The 12,348-nt window shown below is 36.7% G+C and overlaps 1 long non-coding RNA gene across 1 annotated transcript; it reads left to right on the top strand.

The window, feature by feature from the left end:
- The first annotated feature begins 9,860 nt into the window (after positions 1-9,860).
- LOC308399503 lies at positions 9,861-12,048 on the top strand. The gene is made up of 2 exons (XR_013972185.1): positions 9,861-11,446; positions 11,581-12,048. It is a non-coding gene; the product is annotated as an uncharacterized lncRNA (long non-coding RNA).
- Positions 12,049-12,348: the final 300 nt, after the last annotated feature.

Below are 12,348 nucleotides of genomic sequence, written 5' to 3'. Positions count from 1 at the left end.
CCGCTCCTACATCGGTGGGGGAGAGAGTCAGAGGTTGGTGGTCTGGCGTCATGTCTGCTTTGGTTGTGGTTGTGGGGTTCCCTCGCTCAAAACGAGCATAAAAGTTGTTGAGCTCGTTGAGGAAGGAGACATCAGAGGATGCGGGGGAGGGTTTGGTGGTCCTGTAGTCTGTAATGGTCTGGAGTCCTTGCCACATGCGTCGGGGGTTGGAGTTGGAGAAGTGTTCTTCTACCTTCTTTTTGTAATGGTGTTTGGCTTTTTTGATGCCCTTCTTTAGATTAGCCCTGGCTGTGCTGTAGGCGTGTGCATCTCCTGACCTAAAGGCGGTGTTGCGGGCCTTCAGGAGGAGACGAACATCCCGGTTCATCCAAGGCTTCTGGTTGGGGTACATGGTGATCCGTTTCTGGGTGGTGACACTGTCTGTGATTTCGGAGATGTAATCCAGTACAGATGAGGCGTACTGGTCCAGGTCTGTGTGGGTGAACATATTCTAGCAGGTTTACTTCAACTAACCCTGACCTTCTCCGCCTCTTTGTCGGAAACCTGACTGTAGGAAGTGTCAGACATGGCGTGCCCCTTCCTTGAAGAGCCAGTAGATGTTGAAGCCCAAATTCACCGCAGAGCTCTCCGCCGGGAGAGAGTGATTAGAGCGCGTTTGGACATTTTATCATTTCCTGATGATTTTCTGTGTGAACGTTACCGTTTTTCAGCACAATCTATAATTTATTTGAATAACATCCTCAGGCCTAATATTGCTCATGTGACACATCGCGGACATCCTCTCAGTTCTGTACATATTATTTGTATTGCACTTCGGTTTTTTGCAAACGGGAGCTTTCTGTATAATATTGGTGACGCTGAGCACGTTTCCAAGGCTACCGTCTGTCGGGCAGTCAGGAATGTTACAGTTGCACTGAAACGTCTCCTGTACTCGTTTGTGGTGTTCCCCGGTCATAGACCCACAAGATTTATCAAAGAGGGATGCCACAAAATTGCAGGTATCACGATGAACAAAACTTAATTCATGATGTGGTGATACTTGAACTACTACTTAAATTTTACATTTATTCTCACGGTTCCCAGGCGTGATTGGCTGTATAGATGGCACTCACATTCCAATCATTGCTCCTTCAGTAAATGAAGGAGACTATGTGAACAGGAAGTCTTTCCACAGCATTAATGTACAGGTACATAGTTCCCTGTAGCATTTCAAACTAACAAATTATTTCATTATAGTAATGGATGCTAATTTGTGTTCTCTGCACTGTGAAGATCATATGTGATGCTGCCAACATTATCACAAATGTGGAAGCCAACTGCTCAGCCTCTGTGGACCCCCACCTGTTTTTCGGGCCTCCGCTTTTTGTCTGTTGGCTATAACGGGTCACATTTGAGCATACAGAGTATGCAAATATTTACTTGTAATGTGCTCAGATAATTTCAATAAATGCTTACAGAAAGAAAAGTAATGTAGCCTGCATTTGATTTATATAGGACAAACAGACCAAGCACTATGGCTCATAATACAATTACACCTTACCTGTTTGGACTATATTTTTATATTTCATTTTTACTTGCTGCCAGGAACGTTTGGGGCCTGTTGGGTTGCACCTGCGCTCACATCACATCACAAAATAAAATGTATAAAATAAAAAAAATAAAAAAATAACGTGTTAAATGGGTGGAAATCTCTAGATCAATGTTTAAATTAACACTCACGCATTGACTCTGTCGGCTATGTTTTGCCATGCATGCTCCCTTTCTTTTGCAGCTGAGGCCATCAGAATTTCGGCCTCAAGCGCTGTAAAATACATTGACCGCGCCTTCTTTCCCTCCGTCTCCATGGTGACTCGCTTAATCTGTGCTCCACTAATCAGGGCTTTATGTATCCTCGTGCGCGCGTTTAACTTGGGGTTAAAGCAACTCCGCGTTGACTGAACTAATTGTTATCAGCCTTTCTGAAACCAAATATTCCGAGTTGGACAGTTCGGGGTTACTCAACCCTGAGTATCGTTTTTCACTCTGAGTTTTCTAAAACGGCTTCCTGAAATAGGGCCCTGAACAGAATTTTAATGAAAACAACAGAATTTTAATGAAAACAACAGAATTTTAATTAAAACAACAGAATTTTAATGAAAACAACAGAATTTGAATGAAAACAACGGAATTAGAATGAAAACAATGGAAGTTTAAAACAAACAACAGAATTAGAATGAAAACAACGGAATTTGAATGAAAACAACGGAATTTGAATGAACACAACAGAATTTGAATGAAAACAACGGAATTTGAATGAAAACAACGGAATTTGAATGAAAACAATGGAAGTTTAAAACAAACAACAGAATTTGAATGAAAACAATGGAATTAGACTGTACAGAACAGAGTTTGAATGAAAACAACAGAATTTGAGAACAAACAATGGAATTTGGCTCTGTTGCTATGACAGCAAGTCCCGGATGAGCTTCGGAGAACCGAACGATCCAAGATCACGCGAAATCGTCGACAATCAAATCCAGCTAACTTACTTAGCGAGGTACGAAGAACGGACCCCCGAACAGAATTAGAATGAAAACAATGGAATTTGAGAACAAACAACAGAATTAGAATGAAAACAACGGAATTAGAATGACAAAACAGAGTTTGAATGAAAACAACAGAATTTGAGAACAAACAATGGAATTTGAATAAAAAGAGTAGAATTAGAATGAAAACAAAAGCAGTTGAATGAAAACAACGGAATTAGAATGAACAGAACAGAATTTGAATCAAAACAATGGAATTTCAATGAAAAGAACAGAATTTGAATGAAAACAATGGAATTTGAATAAAAACAACAGAATTTGAATGAAATGGAAGTTTAAAACAAACAACAGAATTTGAATGAACACAACAGAATTTGAATCAAAACAACGAAATTTGAATGAAAACAATGGAATTTCAATGAAAAGAACAGAATTTGAATGAAAACAATGGATTTTGAATGAAAACAACGGAATTTGAATGAAAACAATGGAATTAACATGAAAATGACGGAATTTGAGAACAAACAATGGAATTTGAATGAAAACAATGGAAGTTTAAAACAAACAACAGAATTAGAATGAAAACAACAGAATTAGAATGAACAGAACAGAATTTGAATCAAAACAATGGAATTTGAATGAACACAACAGAATTTGAATGAAAACAATGGAATTAGAATGTACAGAACAGAGTTTGAATTAAAACAACGGAATTTGAATCAACAGAACAGAATTTGAATCAAAACAACGGAATTTGAATGAACAGAACAGAATTTGAATGAACAGAGCAGAATTTGAATGAAAACAATGGAATTTGAATGAACAGAACAGAATTTGAATGAACAGAGCAGAATTTGAATGAAAACAATGGAATTTGAATGAACAGAACAGAATTTGAATCAAAACAACGGAATTTGAATGAACAGAACAGAATTTGAATGAACAGAACAGAATTTGAATGAAAACAACGGAATTTGAATGAAAACAACGGAATTTGAATGAAAACAATGGAATTTGAATGAACAGAACAGAATTTGAATCAAAACAATGGAATTTGAATGAAAACAATGGAAGTTTAAAACAAACAACAGAATTAGAATGAAAACAACTGAATTAACATAAAAACGACGGAATTTTAATGAAAACAACAGAATTTGAGATAAACAATGGAATTTGAATGAAAAGAGTAGAATTAGAATGAAAACAAAAGCATTTGGATAAAAACAACGGAATTTGAATGAACAGAATTTGAATGAAAACAATGGAATTTGAATTAAAACAACGGAATTAGAATGAACAGAACAGAATTTAAATCAAAACAATGGAATTTGAATGAGCAGAACAGAATTTGAATGAAAAAACAACGGAAATTGAATGAAAACAATGGAATTAGAATGAACAGAAGAGAGTTTGAATGAAAACAACGGAATTTGAATGAACAGAACAGAATTTGAATCAAAACAATGGAATTTCAATGAAAAGAACAGAATTTGAATGAAAACAATGGAATTTGAATAAAAACAACAGAATTTGAATGAAATGGAAGTTTAAAACAAACAACAGAATTTGAATGAACACAACAGAATTTGAATCAAAACAATGAAATTTGAATGAAAACAATGGATTTTGAATGAAAACAACAGAATTTGAATGAAAACAATGGAATTAACATGAAAATGACGGAATTTGAGAACAAACAATGGAATTTGAATGAAAACAATGGAAGTTTAAAACAAACAACAGAATTAGAATGAAAACAACAGAAATTGAATGAAAACAACGGAATTAGAATGAACAGAACAGAATTTGAATCAAAACAATGGAATTTGAATGAACACAACAGAATTTGAATGAAAACAATGGAATTAGAATGAACAGAACAGAATTTGAATCAAAACAACGGAATTTGAATGAACAGAACAGAATTTGAATGAACAGAACAGAATTTGAATGAAAACAACGGAATTAGAATGAAAACAATGGAATTTGAATGAACAGAACAGAATTTGAATCAAAACAATGGAATTTGAATGAAAACAATGGAAGTTTAAAACAAACAACAGAATTAGAATGAAAACAACGGAATTAACATAAAAACAATGGAATTTGAATGAACAGAACAGAATTTGAATCAAAACAACGAAATTTGAATGAAAACAACGGAAATTGAATGAAAACAATGGAATTAGAATGTACAGAACAGAGTTTGAATGAAAGCAACGAAATTTGAATGAACAGAACAGAATTTGAATCAAAACAACGGAATTTGAATGAACAGAACAGAATTTGAATGAACAGAACAGAATTTGAATGAACAGAGCAGAATTTGAATGAAAACAATGGAATTTGAATGAACAGAACAGAATTTGAATCAAAACAATGGAATTTGAATGAAAACAATGGAAGTTTAAAACAAACAACAGAATTAGAATGAAAACAACGGAATTAACATAAAAACGACGGAATTTTAATGAAAACAACAGAATTTGAGAATAAACAATGGAATTTGAATAAAAAGAGTAGAATTAGAATGAAAACAAAAGCATTTGAATGAAAACAACGGAATTAGAATGAACAGAACAGAATTTGAATGAAAACAATGGAATTTGAATGAAAACAATGGAAGTTTAAAACAAACAACAGAATTAGAATGAAAACAACGGAAATTGAATGAAAACAATGGAATTAGAATGAACAGAAGAGAGTTTGAATGAAAACAACGGAATTTGAATGAACAGAACAGAATTTGAATCAAAACAATGAAATTAGAATGGACAGAACAGAATTTGAATGAAAACAATGGAATTTGAATAAAAACAACAGAATTTGAATGAAATGGAAGTTTAAAACAAACAACAGAATTTGAATGAACACAACAGAATTTGAATCAAAACAATGAAATTTGAATGAACAGAAAATAATTTGAATCAAAACAACGAAATTTGAATGAAAACAATGGATTTTGAATGAAAACAAGAGAATTTGAATGAAAACAATGGAATTAACATGAAAATGACGGAATTTGAGAACAAACAATGGAATTTGAATGAAAACATCCATCCATCCATCCATCGTCATCCGCTTTGTCCGGGGTCGGGTCGCGGGGGCAGCAGCCTAAGCAAAGAGGCCCAGACCTCCCTCTCCCCAGCCACCTCCTCCAGCTTGTCCGGGGGAATACCAAGGCGTTCCCAGGCCAGCCGAGAGATATAATCTCTCCAGCGTGTCCTGGGTCTGCCCTGGGGCCTCCTCCCGGTGGGACATGCCTGGAACACCTCACCCAGGAGGCGCCCAGGGGGCATCCTTGTCAGATGCCCGAACCACCTCAGCTGGCTCCTTTCGATGTGGAGCAGCAGCTGCTCTACTCTGAGCCCCTCCCGGATGGCCGAACTTCTCACCCTATCTCTAAGGGAGAGGCCAGCCACCCTTCGGAGGAAGCTCATTTCTGCCGCTTGTATCCACGATCTCGTTCTTTCGGTCATGAATGAAAACAATGGAAGTTTAAAACAAACAACAGAATTAGAATGAAAACAACGGAATTAACATAAAAACGACGGAATTTTAATGAAAACAACAGAATTTGAGAATAAACAATGGAATTTGAATAAAAAGAGTAGAATTAGAATGAAAACAAAAGCATTTGAATGAAAACAACGGAATTTGAATGAAAACGACGGAATTTGAATGAACAGAATTTGAATGAAAACAATGGAACTTGAATGAAAACAACGGAATTAGAATGAACAGAACAGAATTTGAATGAAAACAACGGAATTAGAATGAACAGAACAGAATTTGAATGAAAACAACGGAATTTGAATGAACAGAATTTGAATGAAAACAATGGAATTTGAATGAAAACAATGGAATTAGAATGAACAGAACAGAATTTGAATGAAAACAACGGAATTTGAATGAACAGATTTTGAATGAAAACAATGAAATTTGAATGAAAACAACAGAATTAGAATGAACAGAACAGAATTTGAATGAAAACAATGGAATTTGAATGAAAACAATGGAATTAGAATGAAAACAATGGAAGTTTAAAACAAACAACAGAATTAGAATGAAAACAACGGAAATTGAATGAAAACAATGGAATTAGAATTAACAGAGAGTTGGAATGAAAACAACGGAATTAGAATGAACAGAACAGAATTTGAATCAAAACAACGGAATTTGAATGAACAGAACAGAATTTGAATGAACAGAACAGAATTTGAATGAAAACAACAGAATTTGAGAATAAACAATGGAATTTGAATAAAAAGAGTAGAATTAGAATGAAAACAAAAGCATTTGAATGAAAACAACGGAATTTGAATGAAAACAACGGAATTTGAATGAACAGAATTTGAATGAAAACAATGGAATTTGAATGAAAACAACGGAATTAGAATCTACAGAACAGAGTTTGAATGAAAACAATGGAATTTGAATGAAAACAACGGAATTTGAATGAACAGAATTTGAATGAAAACGACGGAATTTGAATGAAAACAACAGAATCTGAATGAAAACAACCTGCTCGGGAGCAGGTTTACTTTATGTAAACAGGATTAGATCGCGGCCACGCAGGTATGTCCGCTTCATTTATACGAAAGCAACAGCGATATTCCACCACTGTTTCACCATAAATAAATAACATCAATGTAACTAAAGATAATGCAGCACTTGATCCATTTATTGATTTCACACAGATACATACAGGTCATTTCCTAAAAAAGGGAAATGTACTATTAACATTCTATCACATGTATGTGATTATTACAGATGTAATTCATATTTCAGAGTAGTAATTGCAAATTACTTCGTGTAATCAAGATGAGAGACCACGGCTATAAAAGCGAAGGTGGATTTGGGAAGCCTGTCGCAGCCATGTCCTGTCCGTATACGCGAGCCACCCATTGCGGAAGGTGCAAGATTGATAAGGAGAGTTTTCAGAAGTCAGCGTATATTGCGGGACAGACAGGATCCTTTAGCTCAGCGCGACAGTGTGCTCATTGAGAGAGATCGATTTTCCCGTGAGGATATTATTTACTTAACCAACTTGTTGACGAGGAGGTGCAAGACCACCACCTGTCTTTTTCTGCTCTGCCCTTTTCTTGGTTGCTGTTATGAACAAACAAACAGATTATTCCAGGGTCTCTTTCCAAGAGACGAAAAGCAATATAAGTGATAAATATTACCATTCTGTAGAATATTCTTATATTTCACTTTTACTTGTTCCCATGTTCTAGTGGGTCCTGTTGTGGCTCTAATGTGTAAGGGGATATAATATAACATAATATAATATAATGTAATATAATATTGGATAATATAGTGTAATATAATAAATTTACCCTACCGCCTACTGGTGTTGGCCAGAGGGGCCGATGGCGCGATATGGCAGCCTGGCTTCTGTCAGTCTGCCCCAGGGCAGCTGTGGCTACAGCCGTAGCTGCCTCCACCAGTGTGTGAATGTGAGAGTGACTGAATAGTGGCATTGTAAAGCGCTTTGGGTGCCTTGAAAAGCGCTATATCAATCCACTCCATTATTACTGTTATTATTAAATCACTTACGAGTTTAATTTGTCAGCAACTTTCTGCCAGCCCTCTCTCCTTGCTTTTGCAGCCTTTGCAGTGTTCCCTTGCGTTCTGATTAAACTCTGAAACTCCTGAAATCCCTCACTCAAGGGTTCTTGCTCTGCTGCCGAAAAATACCGAGCCGAGCGCGCTCCTTCGCCATTTTCGCCGACCAATCAGAGGGTTGCCGATCAATGTTTCTACTATCGATGCGTAGCCCCTTTTACGACACCCAGTGATCTCACATTACTTCATCCAGCTGTACTAATCGTCAACAGCAGGTGTGTTCGGAGAACTGGATTAGCGAGCTCACGGGTAGCGCGATGATTTGGTCTTGGATGTGTCATTTGATCTTGGATGTAGTAAGCGAGGTACAAAGAACGGGCCCCAGAGTTTGAATGAAAACAACAGGATTTGAGAACAAACAATGGAATTTGAATAAAAATAGTAGAATTAGAATGAAAACAAAAGCATTTGAATGAAAACAACGGAATTAGAATGAACAGAACAGAATTTGAATCAAAACAACGGAATTAGAATGAACAGAACAGAATTTGAATGAAAACAATAGAATTTGAATAAAAACAACAGAATTTGAATGAAATGGAAGTTTAAAACAAACAACAAAATTTGAATGAAAACAACGGAATTTGAATGAAAACAACGGAATTAGAATCTACAGAACAGAGTTTGAATGAAAACAATGGAGGTTTAAAGAATCACTTTAATATTAATGTAATTCTCAGCTTAAGTATGGAATGTCTGATGCAGTTTTTTGTGATTGGTATCCCATATGCCAGTTTTTTAAATGTATTGTGGCGATATGTTCTGCTATAATATATTATTGATGGAAGGATTGTTTGTGTTGTGTTCTGGACTAATTAGATTAAAAGAAAAATAAATCTGAATGAATACATGAATGATGCTGCTTTACAACTGACAGCTGAGATAGCATTGTATAGATGATATAGATTTATGTGTTTGTCTTCAGTATTCGCAAAGCAAATCATAACACAAACTCTTGCAGTGGCTTTCACTTAAAATGACAGCACTAGTTAGAGCTGTATCGGCTCTTTTCTGTTTTGAGTGTTTTGTTTGATTATCATTGTCAGACAAAAATAAGGAATTCATCTGGAAAACAAAAAGAGATGAAAATAATATAATTTAATAAACTCTGGTCGATGTTATATAAGGGAGGTTTACTCAGCTTTGGTTAAAATAGCTGTTAAATATAAATCTTCTTCTTCTTTTTTTTAGCTGATGGGTTTGTAAATTTCATGATATGCATTAATGGTTGAGCAAAGGTCTTGAGCGACTCCTAATTTTGTAATGAGTAGCAAGCATGTGTTCACATTTCTGCAGGTAAATCTATGAAAATGAAATGATAAAGATATCATTTGACAGAAATAAAATAGCATTTCTTACACAAAAAATGTGATTCGGGAGCTATTACCTAAAAATTCCCAGCATGACATGCAGTGTGTCATAGAAAAATGAGGAAACTGGACTATTGGCGGACAAAAGAAGAAGTGGCAGGCCTAAAAAAAAACATCTACAGCAGATGAACATACAGGAATTATCTGTAAAGCACTGTGGAGGTTATGTGATTGTCTGGGGTTGTGTTTCAGTAAGTGGTGTTGGGAATCTTATCAAAATTTAGAGAATCGTAAAAGTAGAAATTCAGATTTCCATTGACAAGGCAATACAATCTGAAAAGCATCCAACTAGCAATGGCTTCGTTTATTAGCATGACAATGATACTAAACACACTGCATTGTAGTAAAATAATAACAGGATAGAAAAACTTACAATGGATAACAATCAGTCATTGATTGAACTTCCCAGACTCCTGCAGGATTGTTCCTGAAGACAGCTACTTCTTCCTTTTTTACTCACAATATGGTGTTTAAACACCACTATACATTTAATCATTAATTACTATTAATTTCTGGCTCTTTCTCCCATCACCCTCAAATGGTCACAGCAGATGGCTTGTTAGACTCTGTCCTTATCTTATATACGTATTTTCATGTATGTTTATTATTATTATTATTATTATTATTATTGTTATACATTTTATTTATAAAGCACCTTTCAGGACACCCGAGGACACTGTACAATAGGATAAAACACATAATAGAACAATGACACAATGAAGGACAATAAAAATAAAAGGCAAAAGATAAAATTAACAAACAGTGAATATGTTTGCATGTTTAAAAAAAATTGCGCTTATTTCTTATTTTCCTATAAAGAAATGCAAAGTATTTTATTGATTTGCCAATGTTTCTATATATTATACTGGGTTGTAGAAAGCTGTAATTATTTGAAAATAAAATAAAAATGAAATAAAATCCCGTGGTTATACTTTATTTCTCCTGTACTTATGGTAATCACTTTAAAGTTTTGTGTCTTCCTCACCGTTAGGTGGCAGCACCTACATTCAGCCCAACCATTACCTTTAGAAAGCGATGGATTGTGGGTATCCTCTGTGATAAAATGCAACGTGAGCGTTGCGTTAGCGAAGTTTTGTGTGAAGTGAGCAGAGTGTGGTCGACGTTCTCTGTGCTCTCATTATATTGATTGTCTTTTTGGGACTTTTATTTTAAATATATTCTGCTTTACGCTTTTAAGAAGGTGTTTTGGAGAGGAAAAGCGATCCTTCGATTTAATTATTATTACCTTTTAAAGAACTTTATGCGGAGCGAGAAGAAGGAAAAGCTGTCCAGTTTGTCTACAAGAGATTTTTTTTCCTCGGACATGTGTGTAAAAATGATGACAACTAAAGCGAAGAGAATAAAAACGAGTTGTCTGCGGAAAAACATGAAGTTTGGCTCTAAGTTGACGTGGAGGCTTTTCCCAGTGGCCGCGGAGGAGAACGAGGCCCTCAAACAGAGTCCAGCCACCACGGTGAAGACCACCATTCGAAAATACCTCCGCCGGGAACAGAGACGGGCTCAGCAGGACGGCCTCTGCACCCTGCGGGGCCACACGGACGGGAAGAACGGAGACTTCATGTCTGTGGAAAGTACCGCCACGGCCTGTGTGCACCGTCATCCAGCTGTCGCAATGGCGCCGGAAAACACCACGCAGTACCTGATGGGAAACCTGTATGAAGACATGAATATTGACATTAACAAGTCAGTTCAGGATTCACAGGCAGTAGCTGCTCAACAGTTTAGCGAATGTTCTTCACCGACGAGCTCATGTACTGCCTTGGACTCTGATAGCTACCTTGCGTTTCAGCAGCGGAACTTTGATGAGGCCTTTGAAATGTTTTGGTAACCAGGACGAACTTCGTGAGCGTGGCCCGGCTCCCTCAGCAGCCCGACTTTAATTCAGCTCATTGTTAAAAGGTGTGAAGAGTTTAATTGTAAATATTTAAGTGTGATTCATGTGTCATGTGGTGTTCCGTTCTGTTTTGTAGCCCTGATCATGTAGTGTGTATGTGTGCGCGTGATTCATAGTTGGGCCTTTATTTGTCTCACAGCGGCGCGCCTTTGCACGCTTGCCGCCCGCCCACTGGGGAGCGCTACCGAGCCCTGCGTGCCGCCGCCTGGAGGGAATCGACCAAACGGCCCGGCTCTGCTACGCTATGCTCGGCTCTGGTCTCTTCACGGATTGTAAAATCCAGGTAAACCCGGGCAGGTATTGTTAGCAGTGCATTGTCATTGATGGCAATAGTCGATGGTGATTGGATGTTCCACAGTCACTGTTGTCTGAGCGTTTTCCAGGTCGACCCTGCTAGGACACGTGGCTCAGCTGTGGGAGGAGCAGGAAGCAAAGGAGGTCGGTCTTCACGTGACTGACACAAGGTGACACTTCAAACTGAAAGGGCCGTAATGGCGAGATAATCATGTGCATGTCATTTTAATGATAGAATTTAATGTTGTATTAAAACTTTGATTGCAAAGTGATGGTGAATGTGAGTTTAATCTTCAATAAAAATTATTTGTTACATTGTGTAACCTCTCTTTTTTTTTTATATTTTTTATTTTTTTTTGGCTACTTTACAAAACTATTCTGTTCAACTTTAAATGGTTTCAAATCACAGCAATGGCCACCTCATCGTGCTTGGTAAATATGCTACTATAATATGAACCTGGACAGCCCCCTATGAGCAACAGCTTTGCTAAAGATCCTGGGCCCGTATCCCTAAAGATTCTGAGAATCCTCTCAGAGAGCTCCTAACTTAACCTAAAAATTCCTTGCCAGGAGTTTTAGCTTAGAAGTGATTCCAGAACATTTTCAGTGAACT

Source organism: Rhamphochromis sp. 'chilingali' (genome assembly GCF_963969265.1).
Source record: "Rhamphochromis sp. 'chilingali' genome assembly, chromosome: 7".
In the NCBI taxonomy this organism is placed as follows: Eukaryota; Metazoa; Chordata; class Actinopteri; order Cichliformes; family Cichlidae; genus Rhamphochromis; species Rhamphochromis sp. 'chilingali'.
The sequence above is the reverse complement of the archived record's forward strand: the minus strand, read 5'-3'. Positions and strand labels throughout refer to the sequence as shown.